The 16977-nt window shown below is 41.5% G+C and overlaps 10 non-coding genes across 10 annotated transcripts; 5 read left to right on the forward strand and 5 right to left on the reverse strand.

The window, feature by feature from the left end:
• Window positions 1-992: 992 nt before the first annotated feature.
• Window positions 993-1064, reverse strand: trnad-guc (transfer RNA aspartic acid (anticodon GUC)). Its single transcript has one exon. It is a non-coding gene; the product is annotated as a tRNA-Asp (tRNA).
• Window positions 1065-2297: 1233 nt separating this feature from the next.
• On the forward strand, window positions 2298-2369 carry trnag-ucc (transfer RNA glycine (anticodon UCC)). The gene has a single exon. It is a non-coding gene; the product is annotated as a tRNA-Gly (tRNA).
• Window positions 2370-2455: 86 nt separating this feature from the next.
• On the reverse strand, window positions 2456-2527 carry trnad-guc (transfer RNA aspartic acid (anticodon GUC)). Its single transcript has one exon. It is a non-coding gene; the product is annotated as a tRNA-Asp (tRNA).
• A 1037-nt stretch (window positions 2528-3564) lies between these two features.
• Window positions 3565-3636, forward strand: trnag-ucc (transfer RNA glycine (anticodon UCC)). Its single transcript has one exon. It is a non-coding gene; the product is annotated as a tRNA-Gly (tRNA).
• Window positions 3637-3722: 86 nt separating this feature from the next.
• On the reverse strand, window positions 3723-3794 carry trnad-guc (transfer RNA aspartic acid (anticodon GUC)). The gene has a single exon. It is a non-coding gene; the product is annotated as a tRNA-Asp (tRNA).
• A 2301-nt stretch (window positions 3795-6095) lies between these two features.
• trnag-ucc (transfer RNA glycine (anticodon UCC)) lies at window positions 6096-6167 on the forward strand. The gene has a single exon. It is a non-coding gene; the product is annotated as a tRNA-Gly (tRNA).
• Window positions 6168-6254: 87 nt separating this feature from the next.
• On the reverse strand, window positions 6255-6326 carry trnad-guc (transfer RNA aspartic acid (anticodon GUC)). Its single transcript has one exon. It is a non-coding gene; the product is annotated as a tRNA-Asp (tRNA).
• A 1194-nt stretch (window positions 6327-7520) lies between these two features.
• Window positions 7521-7593, reverse strand: trnad-guc (transfer RNA aspartic acid (anticodon GUC)). The gene has a single exon. It is a non-coding gene; the product is annotated as a tRNA-Asp (tRNA).
• A 1232-nt stretch (window positions 7594-8825) lies between these two features.
• trnag-ucc (transfer RNA glycine (anticodon UCC)) lies at window positions 8826-8897 on the forward strand. Its single transcript has one exon. It is a non-coding gene; the product is annotated as a tRNA-Gly (tRNA).
• Window positions 8898-9896: 999 nt separating this feature from the next.
• trnag-ucc (transfer RNA glycine (anticodon UCC)) lies at window positions 9897-9968 on the forward strand. Its single transcript has one exon. It is a non-coding gene; the product is annotated as a tRNA-Gly (tRNA).
• The last annotated feature ends 7009 nt before the right edge of the window (window positions 9969-16977 follow it).

Here is a 16977-nt window from a genome sequence, read left to right on the forward strand (position 1 = left end):
TGCGGAGCAAAAAAACCTTTCCTCCCCCCACACAGATCAGCAATGTAATCCAGTCCTAACAGCATTGTCTGCAGTGCTAGCACTAAGACCTTGGCTGACAGCAAGAGGAGGGTAGAAAACTAGGCTTGGACAGTTTTTCTTTATTAATAATCCTTGCTTCTTCAATAGTCTTCGACTGGTCATCAGCAGTAACTTGAACAGTGCATCACACAGGAGAACGTTATTAGCATGTTTTGCAGCAAACAAAGCACGCCATTCATTCTTACACATTGCCCAGCTTTTACTCCACAAAATGTCAGCTTGCCCTTTCATGAGCTGCATCCAGTCAACCCTTGCAATGACATTCAAACCGGGGGAGCTCATTACAGTGAATACTGGGTGACAGAAGATGAGAACTCCACCACTGAAGAGTGAAATTATCGACCTCCCTTTTTTTGGGTGAGGTTGTAACTTCGAACGCTTTATCCAACCTCAACGTCAGAAAGAGATGGGATCCATACTCGACATTTTTTTCACCCACACAAAGAACTCCTTGGTCGAAAGCTTTCATTTTCTACACTTCTGTGAGAGGATGTCTACAAGCGTTGGTAATATAGTGGTGAGCATAGCTGGCTTCTACGTATATTCCCAGCAAATGTATTCCTTTTGGCTGCCGTAACATTACATGGCCAGGCGCCACTCTTGTGAAGCTGTGCCATGACATGTGGGTAGATCAGTGCATTTTGAGATGGTTGGGATCCATATGCTGGACATGTTTTTCAGTGCCGAACCAAGACAAAGAGAGCCTTGGTTGAAAGCATCTTTTTGAGCTCATCTGGCAGAAGATGTCTGCAAGCGTTGGTGGTATAGTGGTGAGCATAGCTGCCTTCCAAGCAGTTGACCCGGGTTCGATTCCCCGCAAACGCATTTCCTTTTGGCTGCTGTATATATCACTTAGTCCATTGCTACCCTTGTGAAAGGCAACAGCCAAAAAGTAAAAGACAAAGGAGGGCCTCCCCGTCGGGGAATCGAACCCCGGTCTTCCGCGTGACGGGCGGAGATACTGTCCACTATACTAACGAGGATCTGCGGAGTATATAAACCCGTTCTCCCCCCACACAGATCAGCAATGTAATCCAGTCCTAACAGCATTGTCTGCAGTGCTGGCACTAAAGACCTTGGCTGACAGCAAGAGGAGGGTAGAAAACTGGGCTTGGACAGTTTTTCTTCATTAATAATCCTTGCTTCTTCATCAGTCTTACTGTCCACTGTACTAACGAGGATCTGCGGAGTAAAAAAACCCGTTCTCCCCCACACAGATCAGCAATGTAATCCAGTCCTAACAGCATTGTCTGCAGTGCTGGCACTAAAGACCTTGGCTAACAGCAAGAGGAGGGTAGAAAACTGGGCTTGGACAGTTTTTCTTCATAATAATCCTTGCTTCTTCATCAGTCTTACTGTCCGCTATACTAACGAGGATCTGTGGAGCAAAAAAACCTTTCCTCCCCCCACACAGATCAGCAATGTAATCCAGTCCTAACAGCATTGTCTGCAGTGCTAGCACTAAAGACCTTGGCTGACAGCAAGAGGAGGGTAGAAAACTGGGCTTGGACAGTTTTTCTTCATTAATAATCCTTGCTTCTTCAATAGTCTTCGACTGGTCATCAGCAGTAACTTGAACAGTGCATCACACAGGAGAACGTTATTAGCATGTTTTGCAGCAAACAAAGCACGCCATTCATTCTTACACATTGCCCAGCTTTTACTCCACAAAATGTCAGCTTGCCCTTCATGAGTTGCATCCAGTCAACCCTTGCAATGACCTTCAAACCGGGGGAGCTCATTACAGTAAATACTGGGTGACAGAAGATGACAACTCCACCACTGCAGAGTGAAATTATCGACCTCCCTTTTTTTGGGTGAGGTTGCACCTTCGAACGCTTTATCCAACCTCAACGCCAGAAAGAGATGGGATCCATCCTCGACATTTTTTTTTTCGCCCACACAAAGAACTCCTTGTTCGAAAGCTTTTATTTTCTACACTTCTGTGAGAGGATGTCTACAAGCGTTGGGATTATAGTGGTGAGCATAGCTGGCTTCTTTGTATATTCCCAGCAAATGTATTCCTTTTGGCTGCCGTAACATTACATGGCCAGGCGCCACTCTTGTGAAGATGTCCCATGACATGTGGGTAGATCAGTGCATTTGAGATGGTTGGGATCCATATGCTGGACATGTTTTTCAGTGCTGAACCAAGACAAAGAGAGCCTTGGTTGAAAGCATTCTTTTTGAGCTCATCTGGCAAGAGATGTCTGCAAGCGTTGGTGGTATAGTGGTGAGCATAGCTGCCTTCCAAGCAGTTGACCCGGGTTCGATTCCCGGCCAACGCATTTCCTTTTGGCTGCTGTTTATATCACTTAGTCCGTTGCCAACCTTGTGAAAGGCAACAGCCAAAAAGTAAAAGACAAAGGAGGGCCTCCCCGTCGGGGAATCGAACCCCGGTCTTCCGCGTGACAGGCGGAGATACTGTCCACTATACTAACGAGGATCAGCGAGTACCAAAATCCGTTCTCCCCCACACAGATCAGCAATGTAATCCAGTCCTAACAGCATTGTCTGCAGTGCTGGCACTAAAGACCTTGGCTGACAGCAAGGGGAGGGTAGAAAACTGGGCTTGGACAGTTTTTTCTTCATTAATAATCCTTGCTTCTTCATCAGTCTTACTGTCCACTATGCTAACGAGGATCTGCGGAGCAAAAAACCTTTCCTCCCCCCACACAGATCAGCAATGTAATCCAGTCCTAACAGCATTGTCTGCAGTGCTAGCACTAAAGACCTTGGCTGACAGCAAGAGGAGGGTAGAAAACTAGGCTTGGACAGTTTTTCTTTATTAATAATCCTTGCTTCTTCAATAGTCTTCGACTGGTCATCAGCAGTAACTTGAACAGTGCATCACACAGGAGAACGTTATTAGCATGTTTTGCAGCAAACAAAGCACGCCATTCATTCTTACACATTGCCCAGCTTTTACTCCACAAAATGTCAGCTTGCCCTTTCATGAGCTGCATCCAGTCAACCCTTGCAATGACATTCAAACCGGGGGAGCTCATTACAGTGAATACTGGGTGACAGAAGATGAGAACTCCACCACTGAAGCGTGAAATTATCGACCCCCCCTTTTTTTGGGTGAGGTTGTAACTTCGAACGCTTTATCCAACCTCAACGTCAGAAAGAGATGGGATCCATACTCGACATTTTTTTTTCACCCACACAAAGAACTCCTTGGTCGAAAGCTTTCATTTTCTACACTTCTGTGAGAGGATGTCTACAAGCGTTGGTAATATAGTGGTGAGCATAGCTGGCTTCTACGTATATTCCCAGCAAATGTATTCCTTTTGGCTGCCGTAACATTACATGGCCAGGCGCCACTCTTGTGAAGATGTCCCATGACATGTGGGTAGATCAGTGCATTTTGAGATGGTTGGGATCCATATGCTGGACATGTTTTTCAGTGCCGAACCAAGACAAAGAGAGCCTTGGTTGAAAGCATTCTTTTTGAGCTCATCTGGCAGAAGATGTCTGCAAGCGTTGGTGGTATAGTGGTGAGCATAGCTGCCTTCCAAGCAGTTGACCCGGGTTCGATTCCCGGCCAACGCATTTCCTTTTGGCTGCTGTATATATCACTTAGTCCATTGCTACCCTTGTGAAAGGCAACAGCCAAAAAGTAAAAGACAAAGGAGGGCCTCCCCGTCGGGGAATCGAACCCCGGTCTTCCGCGTGACAGGCGGAGATACTGTCCACTATACTAACGAGGATCTGCGGAGAAAATAAACCCGTTCTCCCCCCCACACAGATCAGCAATGTAATCCAGTCCTAACAGCATTGTCTGCAGTGCTGGCACTAAAGACCTTGGCTGACAGCAAGAGGAGGGTAGAAAACTGGGCTGGACAGTTTTTCTTTATTAATAATCCTTGCTTCTTCATCAGTCTTACTGTCCACTATACTAACGAGGATCTGCGGAGTAAAAAACCCGTCTCTCCCCCACACAGATCAGCAATGTAATCCAGTCCTAACAGCATTGTCTGCAGTGCTGGCACTAAAGACCTTGGCTAACAGCAAGAGGAGGGTAGAAAACTGGGCTTGGACAGTTTTTCTTCATAATAATCCTTGCTTCTTCATCAGTCTTACTGTCCGCTATACTAACGAGGATCTGTGGAGCACAAAACCTTTCCTCCCCCACACAGATCAGCAATGTAATCCAGTCCTAACAGCATTGTCTGCAGTGCTAGCACTAAAGACCTTGGCTGACAGCAAGAGGAGGGTAGAAAACTGGGCTTGGACAGTTTTTCTTCATTAATAATCCTTGCTTCTTCAATAGTCTTCGACTGGTCATCAGCAGTAACTTGAACAGTGCATCACACAGGAGAACGTTATTAGCATGTTTTGCAGCAAACAAAGCACGCCATTCATTCTTACACATTGCCCAGCTTTTACTCCACAAAATGTCAGCTTGCCCTTTCATGAGCTGCATCCAGTCAACCCTTGCAATGACCTTCAAACCGGGGGAGCTCATTACAGTAAATACTGGGTGACAGAAGATGACAACTCCACCACTGCAGAGTGAAATTATCGACCTCCCTTTTTTTGGGTGAGGTTGCACCTTCGAACGCTTTATCCAACCTCAACGCCAGAAAGAGATGGGATCCATCCTCGACATTTTTTTTTTCGCCCACACAAAGAACTCCTTGTTCGAAAGCTTTTATTTTCTACACTTCTGTGAGAGGATGTCTACAAGCGTTGGGATTATAGTGGTGAGCATAGCTGGCTTCTTTGTATATTCCCAGCAAATGTATTCCTTTTGGCTGCCGTAACATTACATGGCCAGGCGCCACTCTTGTGAAGATGTCCCATGACATGTGGGTAGATCAGTGCATTTTGAGATGGTTGGGATCCATATGCTGGACATGTTTTTCAGTGCCGAACCAAGACAAAGAGTGCCTAGGTTGAAAGCATTCTTTTTGAGCTCATCTGGCAAGAGATGTCTGCAAGCGTTGGTGCAATAGTGGTGAGCATAGCTGCCTTCCAAGCAGTTGACCCGGGTTCGATTGCCGGCCAACGCATTTCCTTTTGGCTGCTGTTTATATCACTTAGTCCGTTGCCAACCTTGTAAAAGGCAACAGCCAAAAAGTAAAAGACAAAGGAGGGCCTCCCCGTCGGGGAATCGAACCCCGGTCTTCCGCGTGACAGGCGGAGATACTGTCCACTATTCTAACGAGGATCTGCGGAGTACAAAAAACCCGTTCTCCCCCACACAGATCAGCAATGTAATCCAGTCCTAACAGCATTGTCTGCAGTGCTGGCACTAAAGACCTTGGCTGACAGCAAGAGGAGGGTAGAAACTAGGCTTGGACAGTTTTTCTTCATTAATAATCCTTGCTTCTTCAATAGTCTTCGACTGGTCATCAGCAGTAACTTGAACAGTGCATCACACAGGAGAACGTTATTAGCATGTTTTGCAGCAAACAAAGCACGCCATTCATTCTTACACATTGCCCAGCTTTTACTCCACAAAATGTCAGCTTGCCCTTTCATGAGCTGCATCCAGTCAACCCTTGCAATGACATTCAAACCGGGGGAGCTCATTACAGTGAATACTGGGTGACAGAAGATGAGAACTCCACCACTGAAGAGTGAAATTATCGACCTCCCTTTTTTTTGGGTGAGGTTGTAACTTCGAACGCTTTATCCAACCTCAACGTCAGAAAGAGATGGGATCCATACTCGACATTTTTTTCACCCACACAAAGAACTCCTTGGTCGAAAGCTTTCATTTTCTACACTTCTGTGAGAGGATGTCTACAAGCGTTGGTAATATAGTGGTGAGCATAGCTGGCTTCTACGTATATTCCCAGCAAATGTATTCCTTTTGGCTGCCGTAACATTACATGGCCAGGCGCCACTCTTGTGAAGATGTCCCATGACATGTGGGTAGATCAGTGCATTTTGAGATGGTTGGGATCCATATGCTGGACATGTTTTTCAGTGCTGAACCAAGACAAAGAGAGCCTTGGTTGAAAGCATTCTTTTTGAGCTCATCTGGCAAGAGATGTCTGCAAGCGTTGGTGGTATAGTGGTGAGCATAGCTGCCTTCCAAGCAGTTGACCCGGGTTCGATTCCCGGCCAACGCATTTCCTTTTGGCTGCTGTTTATATCACTTAGTCCGTTGCTAAGCCTTGTGAAAGGCAACAGCCAAAAAGTAAAAGACAAAGGAGGGCCTCCCCGTCGGGGAATCGAACCCCGGTCTTCCGCGTGACAGGCGGAGATACTGTCCACTATACTAACGAGGATCATGCGGAGTACCAAAAATCCGTTCTCCCCCCACACAGATCAGCATGTAATCCAGTCCTAACAGCATTGTCTGCAGTGCTGGCACTAAAGACCTTGGCTGACAGCAAGGGGAGGGTAGAAAACTGGGCTTGGACAGTTTTCTTCATTAATAATCCTTGCTTCTTCATCAGTCTTACTGTCCACTATGCTAACGAGGATCTGCGGAGCAAAAAACCTTTCCTTCCCCCACACAGATCAGCAATGTAATCCAGTCCTAACAGCATTGTCTGCAGTGCTAGCACTAAAGACCTGGCTGACAGCAAGAGGAGGGTAGAAAACTGGGCTTGGACAGTTTTTCTTTATTAATAATCCTTGCTTTCTTCAATAGTCTTCGACTGGTCATCAGCAGTAACTTGAACAGTGCATCACACAGGAGAACGTTATTAGCATGTTTTGCAGCAAACAAAGCACGCCATTCATTCTTACACATTGCCCAGCTTTTACTCCACAAAATGTCAGCTTGCCCTTTCATGAGCTGCATCCAGTCAACCCTTGCAATGACATTCAAACCGGGGGAGCTCATTACAGTGAATACTGGGTGACAGAAGATGAGAACTCCACCACTGCAGAGTGAAATTATCGACCTCCCTTTTTTTGGGTGAGGTTGTAACTTCGAACGCTTTATCCAACCTCAACGTCAGAAAGAGATGGGATCCATACTCGACATTTTTTTTTCACCCACACAAAGAACTCCTTGGTCGAAAGCTTTCATTTTCTACACTTCTGTGAGAGGATGTCTACAAGCGTTGGTATATAGTGGTGAGCATAGCTGGCTTCTACGTATATTCCCAGCAAATGTATTCCTTTTGGCTGCCGTAACATTACATGGCCAGGCGCCACTCTTGTGAAGATGTCCCATGACATGTGGGTAGATCAGTGCATTTTGAGATGGTTGGGATTCATATGCTGGACATGTTTTTCAGTGCCGAACCAAGACAAAGAGAGCCTTGGTTGAAAGCATTCTTTTTGAGCTCATCTGGCAGAAGATGTCTGCAAGCGTTGGTGGTATAGTGGTGAGAATAGCTGCCTTCCAAGCAGTTGACCCGGGTTCGATTCCCGGCAAACAGCATTTCCTTTGGCTGCTGTATATATCCACTTAGTCCATGCTACCCTTGTGAAAGGCAACAGCCAAAAAGTAAAAGACAAAGGAGGGCCTCCCCGTCGGGGAATCGAACCCCCGGTCTTCCGCGTGACAGGCGGAGATACTGTCCACTATACTAACGAGGATCTGCGGAGTATATAAACCCGTTCTCCCCCCACACAGATCAGCAATGTAATCCAGTCCTAACAGCATTGTCTGCAGTGCTGCACTAAAGACCTTGCCTAACACCAAGAGGAGGGTAGAAAAACTGGGCTTGGACAGTTTTCTTCATTAATAATCCTTGCTTCTTCATCAGTCTTACTGTCCACTATACTAACGAGGATCTGCGGAGTTAAAAAAACCCGTTCTCCCCCACACCAGATCAGCAAGGTAATCCAGTCCTACCAGCATTGTCTGCAGTGCGGGCACTAAAGACCTTGGCTAACAGCAAGAGGAGGGTAGAAAAACTGGGCTTGGACAGTTTTCTTCCATAATAATCCTTGCTTCTTCATCAGTCTTACTGTCCGCTATACTACTCGAGGATCTGTGGAGCAAAAAACCTTCCTCCCCCACACAGACAGCAATGTAATCCAGTCCTAACAGCATTGTCTGCAGTGCTAGCACTAAAGACCTTGGCTGACAGCAAGAGGAGGGTAGAAAACTGGGCTTGGACAGTTTTTCTTCATTAATAATCCTGCTTCTTCAATAGTCTTCGACTGGTCATCAGCAGTAACTTGAACAGTGGCATCACACAGGAGAACGTTATTAGCATGTTTTGCAGCAAACAAAGCACCGCCATTCATTCTTACACATTGCCCAGCTTTTACTCCACAAAATGTCAGCTTGCCCTTTCATGAGCTGCATCCAGTCAACCCTTGCAATGACATTCAAACCGGGGGAGCTCATTACAGTAAATACTGGGTGACAGAAGATGAGAACTCCACCGCAGAGTGAAATTATCGACCTCCGTTTTTTTGGGTGAGGTTGTACCTTTGAACGCTTTATCCAACCTCAACGTCAGAAAGAGATGGGATCCATACTTGACATTTTTTTTTTCGCCCACACAAAGAACTCCTTGGTCGAAAGCTTTCCTTTTCTACACTTCTGTGAGAGGATGTCCACAAGCGTTGGTAATATGGTGGTGAGCATAGCTGGCTTCTAAGTAGATTCCCAGCAAATGTATTCCTTTTGGCTGCCGTAACATAACATGGCCAGGTGCCACTCTTGTGAAGATGTCCCATGACATGTGGGTAGATCAGTGCATTTTGAGATGGTTGGGATCCATATGCTGGACATGTTTTTCAGTGCCGCACCAAGACAAAGAGGGCCTTGGTTGAAAGCATTCTTTTTGCGCTCATCTGGCAAGATATGTCTGCAAGCGTTGGTGGTATAGTGGTGAGCATAGCTGCCTTCCAAGCAGTTGACCCGGGTTCGATTCCCGGCCAACACATTTACTTTGGCTGCTGTATATATCCCTTAGTCCGTTGCCAACCTTGTGAAAGGCAACAACCAAAAAGTAAAAGACAGATGAGGGCCTCCCCGTCGGGGAATCGAACCCCGGTCTTCCGTGTAACAGCCGGAGATACTGTCCACTATACTAACGAGGATCTGCAGAGTAAAAGAACCCGTTCTCCCCCCACACAGATCAACAATGTAATCCAGTCCTAACAGCATTGTCTGCAATGCTGGCACTAAAGACCTTGGCTGACAGCAAGAGGAGGGTAGAAAACTGGGCTTGGACAGTTTTTCTTCATTAATAATCCTTGCTTCTTCATCAGTCTTCGACTGGTCATCAGCAGTAACTTGGACAGTGCATCACACAGGAGAACGTTATTAGCATGTTTTGCAGCAAACAAGGCACGCCATTCATTCTTACACATAGCCCAGCTTTTTGTCCACAAAATGTCAGCTTGCCCTTTCGTGAGCTGCATCCAATCAACCCTTGCAATGACATTCAAACCGGGGGAGCTCATTACAGTGAATCCTGGGTGACAGAAGATGAGAACTCCACCACTGCAGAGTGAAATTATCGACCTCCGTTTTTTTGGGTGAGGTTGTACCTTCGAACGCTTTATCCAACCTCAACGTCAGAAAGAGATGGGATCCATACTCGACATTGGTTTTTTTCAGCCACACAAAGAACTCCTCGGTCGAAAGCTTTCATTTTCTACACTTCTGTGAGAGGATGTCCACAAGCCTTGGTAATATGGTGGTGAGCATAGCTGGCTTCTAAGTAGATTCCCAGCAAATGTATTCTTTTTGGCTGCCGTAACATTACATGGCCAGGCGCCACTCTTGTGAAGATGTCCCATAACATGTGGGTAGATCAGTGCATTTTGAGATGGTTGGGATCCATATGCTGGACATGTTTTTCAGTGCCCAACCAAGACAAAGAGGGCCTTGGTTGAAAGCATTCTTTTTGAGCTCATCTGGCAAGAGATGTCTGCACGCGTTGGTGGTATAGTGGTGAGCATAGCTGCCTTCCAAGCAGTTGACCCGGGTTCGATTCCCGGCCAATGCATTTCATTTGGCTGCTGTATATATCACTTAGTCCTTTGCCACCCTTGTGAAAGGCAACAGCCAAAAAGTGAAAGACAAATGAGGGCCTCCCCGTCGGAGAATCGAACCCCGGTCTTCCGCGTAACAGGCGGAGATACTGTCCACTATACTGACGATGATCTGCAGAGTAAAAGAACCCATTCTCCCCCCACACAGATCAGCAATGTAATCCAGTCCCAACAGCATTGTCTGCAGTGCTGGCACTAAAGACCTTGGCTGACAGCAAGAGGAGGGTAGAAAACTGGGCTTGGACAGTTTTTCTTCATTAATAATCCTTGCTTCTTCATCAGTCTTCGACTGGTCATTAGCAGTAACTTGGACAGTGCATCACACAGGAGAACGTTATTAGCATGTTTTGCAGCAAACAAGGCACGCCATTCATTCTTACACATAGCCATTCATTCTTATACATTCAAGCAGAGGCCAGTTGCACGTAAGTGTAGTTTGCTGTCTAGCCAATAGGAACAAAGGTTGGCGGGACAAGTAAAATACACAAAATTATGGGTTCGGATCCCATCTCAGCCACAAATAATATAAAACGAATTTGTATTTGCTCTTCATCTAGACACACTTTAAGAACAATTAACATAAAATAAATTATAATTTTGCATAAAGATACAATAATTTTACAATCCTACAACAATTGTGCTTCTGTCATTACTTATTTATATAAATAAATGAAGGATAACAAAAATTTATCTATTCATTCATTTACTCTGTAGAATTTATGAAATGTGATCTAAATTTAGATTTGGAATATAACATATAGGGTATATTTGATTCTGTTTGATACTGTTTATGCTGTTAAAAGCTCTATATACTTATAAAAGTGATTGCTTGATTGATCTTTTTAGAATACAGAAAATGTGAATGCGAAAAACTAAAAGGAACATTCTGATCATATTTCAACCCGTTATCTTTTAAGAGATTTTAAGACTTATATTTGTATGACTATAAACAGAAAACCCAGAAATAAAATTCAGACTTCAACTGTGTATATATATATATATTTATATATATATTTTTTTTAATCCAATCGGTTTACTCCAAACAGAATTCATATTTTTTCGTTTCTGTTTTTGCGTTCCATTTTAAACAAAACATTCCAAAAACGGTTTTCTAGAAAAAAAAATGGTTAAGAACGTTATTTTATTACAAAGTTTTGCAGGGCTCTAGAGTGCCCTGATTTCTTAATGGTGTAACTAAAAATTCTATTCGAGGGGTAAAATTAAATGAATTTAATTCAAAATAGGCTATTTTAGGCTATTAGGAGATATTAGTTCAATTATGCGCAGTAGGCTATTGACCAACACCACTCTGCATACAGTTTAGGCCACCCACTGCAGGTCTACAGTTCTGATGTGTTATAAATTGTTTTAGATGGCAGTGAGACATGCTAGATTTAGTTTTTATTGTAAAATATACATTATACTCCAGTACAAAGTAAAATAATATTCATTAATGGCCATTGGCAGCGTATAGCCGTTAAGCTTAAATAGTCTAAGTATGTTTTTATTAATATTAAAACAAATTACAAAATAGCCAACTTTTGATTTAATTTGTTTCCGTATATTTTTATCAAACAAAAAATGCAATTGTATTTTGGTTTTAATTTGATTAGAAATGTAATAGCTGTTTAGGCAACACTACTTCTACATACCTTTGGCTCTGATTGCGTTTTTACAGATATCCTAGAAAGACTTTTTGTCTGAAAAACATTACCTGTTTATTTCAGTGCTGTATTTTGACATTTCACAAGGGCTTCAGCTGGTACTGGCCTCAATTTTGCATCTTGACGTTTATGTGGCGTCTACATATCGATGTCTGGATGACAGCGAGAATGAGATGAGACCACAGATTCAATGTGCAGCTGCACAGTTTCTGCAAATTTTGACTATAAGTTCATCTAAATTTGTTTTTCATTCGATTGAAAGCCGAAATATTGCCAGACAGACAAAGTAACTTTCGGTTTTGGAAGAGAGCTGCTTCAGTAATGAAAGACACAGTTGGTGGACACACACAAGCATGCACACACACACAGGATCCACTTATAGGCCTATTCATTATTGATTTATTTAACATTAAATGCACAGTAATTAAATTTAAAAAAGAAAGGCATAACTTCGGAAAAAGTGCTCACTGCTGTTTCCGCGATTTCTGTGGTTGCTTTGTTTCTCTGCCATTTGCTTGTCAGTGGTGCGGCATTGCTAGATTACTTTTGTTTTAATCAGAGATTAAGATTAGGACTTCATTCATTTTATTTTCGGCTTAATCTCTTTATTAATTTGGGGTCGCCACAGAGGAATGAACCACTAACTTATCCAGTACATTTTTACGCAGCAGACGCCCTTTCAGCCGCAACCCATCTCTGGGAGCATCCATACACACTCATTCACAATGGACAATTTAGTCAACCCAATTCACCTGTACTGCATGTATTTGGACTGTGAGGGAAACTGGAGCACCCTAAAATTTAGTCTAGAGCCCTGTATTGGATAGATTAAGTGATAGAGTGTGTGTGCATTTTAATAACATTGACACTACTTTTACGATTGATTAAACTAGGGATGCTAACGATTACTCGATTGATTTATTGTCGGTAACCCTTTAAACCCGATAGACCTCATCAATGACCAATTAAGCATGGGCATTTAATAAGTTATGCTTTGTGCTGTGAGATGCGTTCCCGAATTCACACATTACATAATCAAGTGTGTGCAGTTTACGTTACCCTATGGAGTCGGGCACTCTCTTGATTTTGCATATTGGGGACACATAAAACCCTGTTATGCACAGATCTCATTTATGTCCACTGGTGCCGCCGTTAATCCGCAGGTCAAGTAATCAAAAAGTAGGGTACATGACGTTTAATTATGGGCAGGTTAATAAGACCAAACACTGGTTGTGCAAACTTTAACTACTTCCTCTAAAATATTAGTGTTTCAAGCTATATTATCTTTTTATAGACTGGCATAGGCCTAAATAAGCATCACGGTCAGACATTTAGAGTTTATATAAAATGACCGCTTACCTCATTTCACTGTGATCATTATGAGGATCATATTGCATATTCGGGTAATTCTTAGGTAGCCTAGTAAATAATGTATTTTATTAATGGATTGTTTATAAGGACTAAGCTATTAAATACTGTAATTCTACAAATGGAAAATGCTTGGGTTGTTTGATAATATCTATCATATCATGCAAAACTTTATCTATCATGTTTATGATCTGCCCCTCATCGTTCAATATTATAGATCGATTTATCAGATGATTTGTCATAAGAGAAATGTTAACAAATGGATTTTCTTTATGGAGACCCATCTAAAAACAATCGACAATCAATAATTAATTTAGTATAAATACATGTTTTAGTTACAATAACTTAAACCGAAACATACCTTTGTACATGAAAGAGCAGGTTCTCGGTAACCTTTAAGACAAGCTCGTCGCATCAGAAACGACTCTCGCTTATGACGTCTGCTTCGTCGGCATTTCACTTTGTATGCGTCACCGTCACATTTGTACACAGGCTTTAAATTAATGCTTTTGTCTCCTAAATTCATATAATAAAGAGAACGATAAAATAACGTTATTAACCGATTAACTGCAAACGTTTCTGTTCAGATCGATTAAAGTTGGTCTTTTTTTTCATTTTTCGTTTTTGTTCCTGAATGATGTCATTCGTTTCTGTTTTTCGTTTCCCTTCCTTTAACCGGTTCGGAACCCTGCTTAAAATATTGTAATCATTATACTTGTATAATATAGACCTATATATTATTGGCAGCAATGTATTAACTAATTTCAATTTTGCATTTATATCTTATTTTATTTCAAATGTTTATTAAATGTTTATAATAATTTACTAATTAAATTTACTCTAATATTGCAGAAAACACATTATGTTTACCAATCACACTAACAATAACACTAACCTGCTTCTTTATAAAGGATAAAAATGGAATAAAAAGTGTACTTAAATGAAGAGGCACCAGTTCCAGTTACACAAAAAGGCAATGGACACAGAATAAAATAGGTTGCTCAGGTCAAAAAGACAGAGAAGCAGGGATAACAGCAACAAACATTTTAAAAGAAAGAGGGATAGACAGACTCTGTTGAACTCATAAAATGTACAGACATACGTTCAACTTGTGTCTACCTCAAGGGTACCCCTTTCTTTTTTTTTTTTTTTGCATCCAACCAAACAGATGAGAGTTGAATTAAAATAGATAGATGGATTAACATTTTAATAAATGAAATAAAAAAGTAAGAAATAAAACGTAAAAGTGTAGAGCTTGTTTGTTTGCATAAATGTATAATTTGAATGGTTTAGAGTAATGGTTGATTTTTATAATTGCCTATAATCTATTTGTATACTTTTATCTATTTATGTATTTATTTTTTGTTTGTTTGTTGTATTGTTTATCTGTTAGAACTCATATTGTATTGCTACCAACAGCAAGTGACAGAATTTCTTTCTTTTATTTCAATTACAGCAAATAACTCCTGCAAGTCCTGCAGGAATTATAAAATCCTGCAGGATTTGTCACTTGCTTGGATCCATTGTAAAACCTGTAAGAAATCCCTGCACATATCGTCAATGTGTCCTACAGGATTTTTACATTCCTTCAGGACAGCAGCTATCCTGCAGGAAAAAAATAGATAATTCAGGATTCCCGTATAAAGCACTGCGTGATTCTAAAATCTTTAGGAACTGCCTGCACATATTGTCATTTTGTCCTGCAGGATTTCATAATTCCTACTGCATACCAGCAGGATGAAAAAATGAAAATCCTGCAGGATTCCTGTAGGTTATTTTTGTAAGGGTAGGGCAATCAACAGCTGATCATTTACTGAAAGAAGATCTAAAACTTATGATTAAATAGAGATTTATCTGAAAATGAAGGAAGAGCACTAATCACATGAGGCATTGATAATCACTGGCAAAAACATCTGAAACTCTTAAATATTGAATATTTAATTAAAGTTAAAACAATGACCAGTAAAAACAGGACAGAAGTCAGATTAATAATATTATAACTTAAGGACACATAAGTCTCAATAATACATTCATTATGAGTAAAGTGAATTCAGATAAATGCTATTTGTTACATACACAAAGAAATATACAGCACGATTTAATAAACTGAAACTGGGAAAAAAAACAAGGAAAGAATAAACTCAATGAATGTCAACTCAAATTATGCAGAAATAAAATACCTTAGGTATTTTAGGAGTCGATCACGCTCAGGCGGAGGCAGTGAAAGCAGTCATTTCATTTTCAGGGAAATCCACTTGAGCTCCATGAAGGACTGATGTTACTCTCTCCAGTACAGCAGGTGGCAGTGTGCAGCTTTACTCTGCTCTGACACAGCCAGAAGAAGAGGTGTGTGGCGTTTTCACTTTCTTCTCCACATCCAGTGTTTATACTGCTTTTGGTAAAGTTGTTTCAATCCCCTAAGAACTTTGGCCCTGAGACACTTTAGATGAAATCAGAAAGCTCCCTCGTCTGTCATAGACAGCAACAGTTCAGAGATGCTCAAAGTCCAGAAAAGGAACCAAAAACATTGTCAAAACAGTCCATGTGACTTTAATGGTTCAATTGTAATCGAGTTCCAAGAACATTTTGAGTGCAAGAATCTGTTGAAAAAAGCAGCCAAAGTAGGAACTGTTGAACCATATAGTGGCTGTTTTTGCTCCTGTATTCTCTTCATTTCCATTCAGCAGAAGAAACAAACAGGTTTGGAACAAGTAAAGGATGAGGAAATGACAGAATTGTAATTTTTATGTGAACTACCCCTTTAGTAAAGGTAAATTAAATATTATTACTGAAGATATTGCTAAAGAATGGCAGGAAACGTGGAACACAGATAATAAGAGATGCCAATTCATATGAAAAAAAGAAACCCTATATAAGCCTATGAAGTTGTAGAAATAGAAAAGAAGAGGTCATAATTATGAGGATGAGATTTGGAATCAGATAATAATAGGAAGTAATGTGTTGTAGACATGCAAGTCATGAACTGGACTAAAAAAAGTTTCTCAAGATTGTCTTAAAATGTTTAGATTAAAGGTTTGAGAGAGAGAGAGAGAGAGAGAGAGAGAGAGAGAGAGAGAGCAGATATAGTGTAAAGTGAAAAACATGGGAGAAATGTATCAATAAGTCATGACTGCAACAGTAAGTGGCAAAAAAAAAAAAGTCTTTCTGTCTTTACTACAGAAATAGTAGCTATGCTTCTTGCTCTTCAGTGGATAGAGGAAGTGTAACCTTTAAGATCAGTAATATGCTCAGACTCTATGTCAGTATTAAACAGCTTAACTACTGGAACATCTAACGCAAGACAGGACATGGTGAATGAGGTGATGCAAAATTTATTTAGAATCAGACAATGTGGACTTTTTGTGAGCTTCTTGTGGATTCTTGTGTACTCTTCCAGAGTGAGTAAAAGGGCTCGCAAAATCACTCTGGACGCCTCACACCCAGCACACTACCTGTTCGAACTGTTACCGTCTGGTCGGCGCTTCAGAGCACCAAGCACAAAAACAGCCAGACACAGGAAAAGTTTCTTTCCTCAGGCTGTCTACCTTATGAACAGTTAAATATTCCCCTACTGTGCAATAAATATGTGCAATACTTTCTCATACGCACTTGTACACAGCACCTTATATCAATATACAATGCAATACTTCCTACATTCGCACTTGTACACAGCACCTTATAACCTGTATATTTATAACAATCTGTACATACAACTCAACATCCAGGTTTCTTCACTAACCGCATCTGTTTAATGTTCATCATTTATTATTATTATTTTATTTTTTCAGATTTATTTTGTGTTGTCACTTGTCACTTTATGTACACTGGAAGCTTCTGTAGCCAAAACAAATTCCTTGTGTGTGTGAAACACACTTGGCAATAAAACTGATAGAACTGATTCTGATTCCTGGCCACATGGGAGTAGTAGGAA

Source organism: Danio aesculapii, chromosome 4, assembly GCF_903798145.1.
Source record: "Danio aesculapii chromosome 4, fDanAes4.1, whole genome shotgun sequence".
Lineage (NCBI taxonomy): Eukaryota > Metazoa > Chordata > Actinopteri > Cypriniformes > Danionidae > Danio > Danio aesculapii.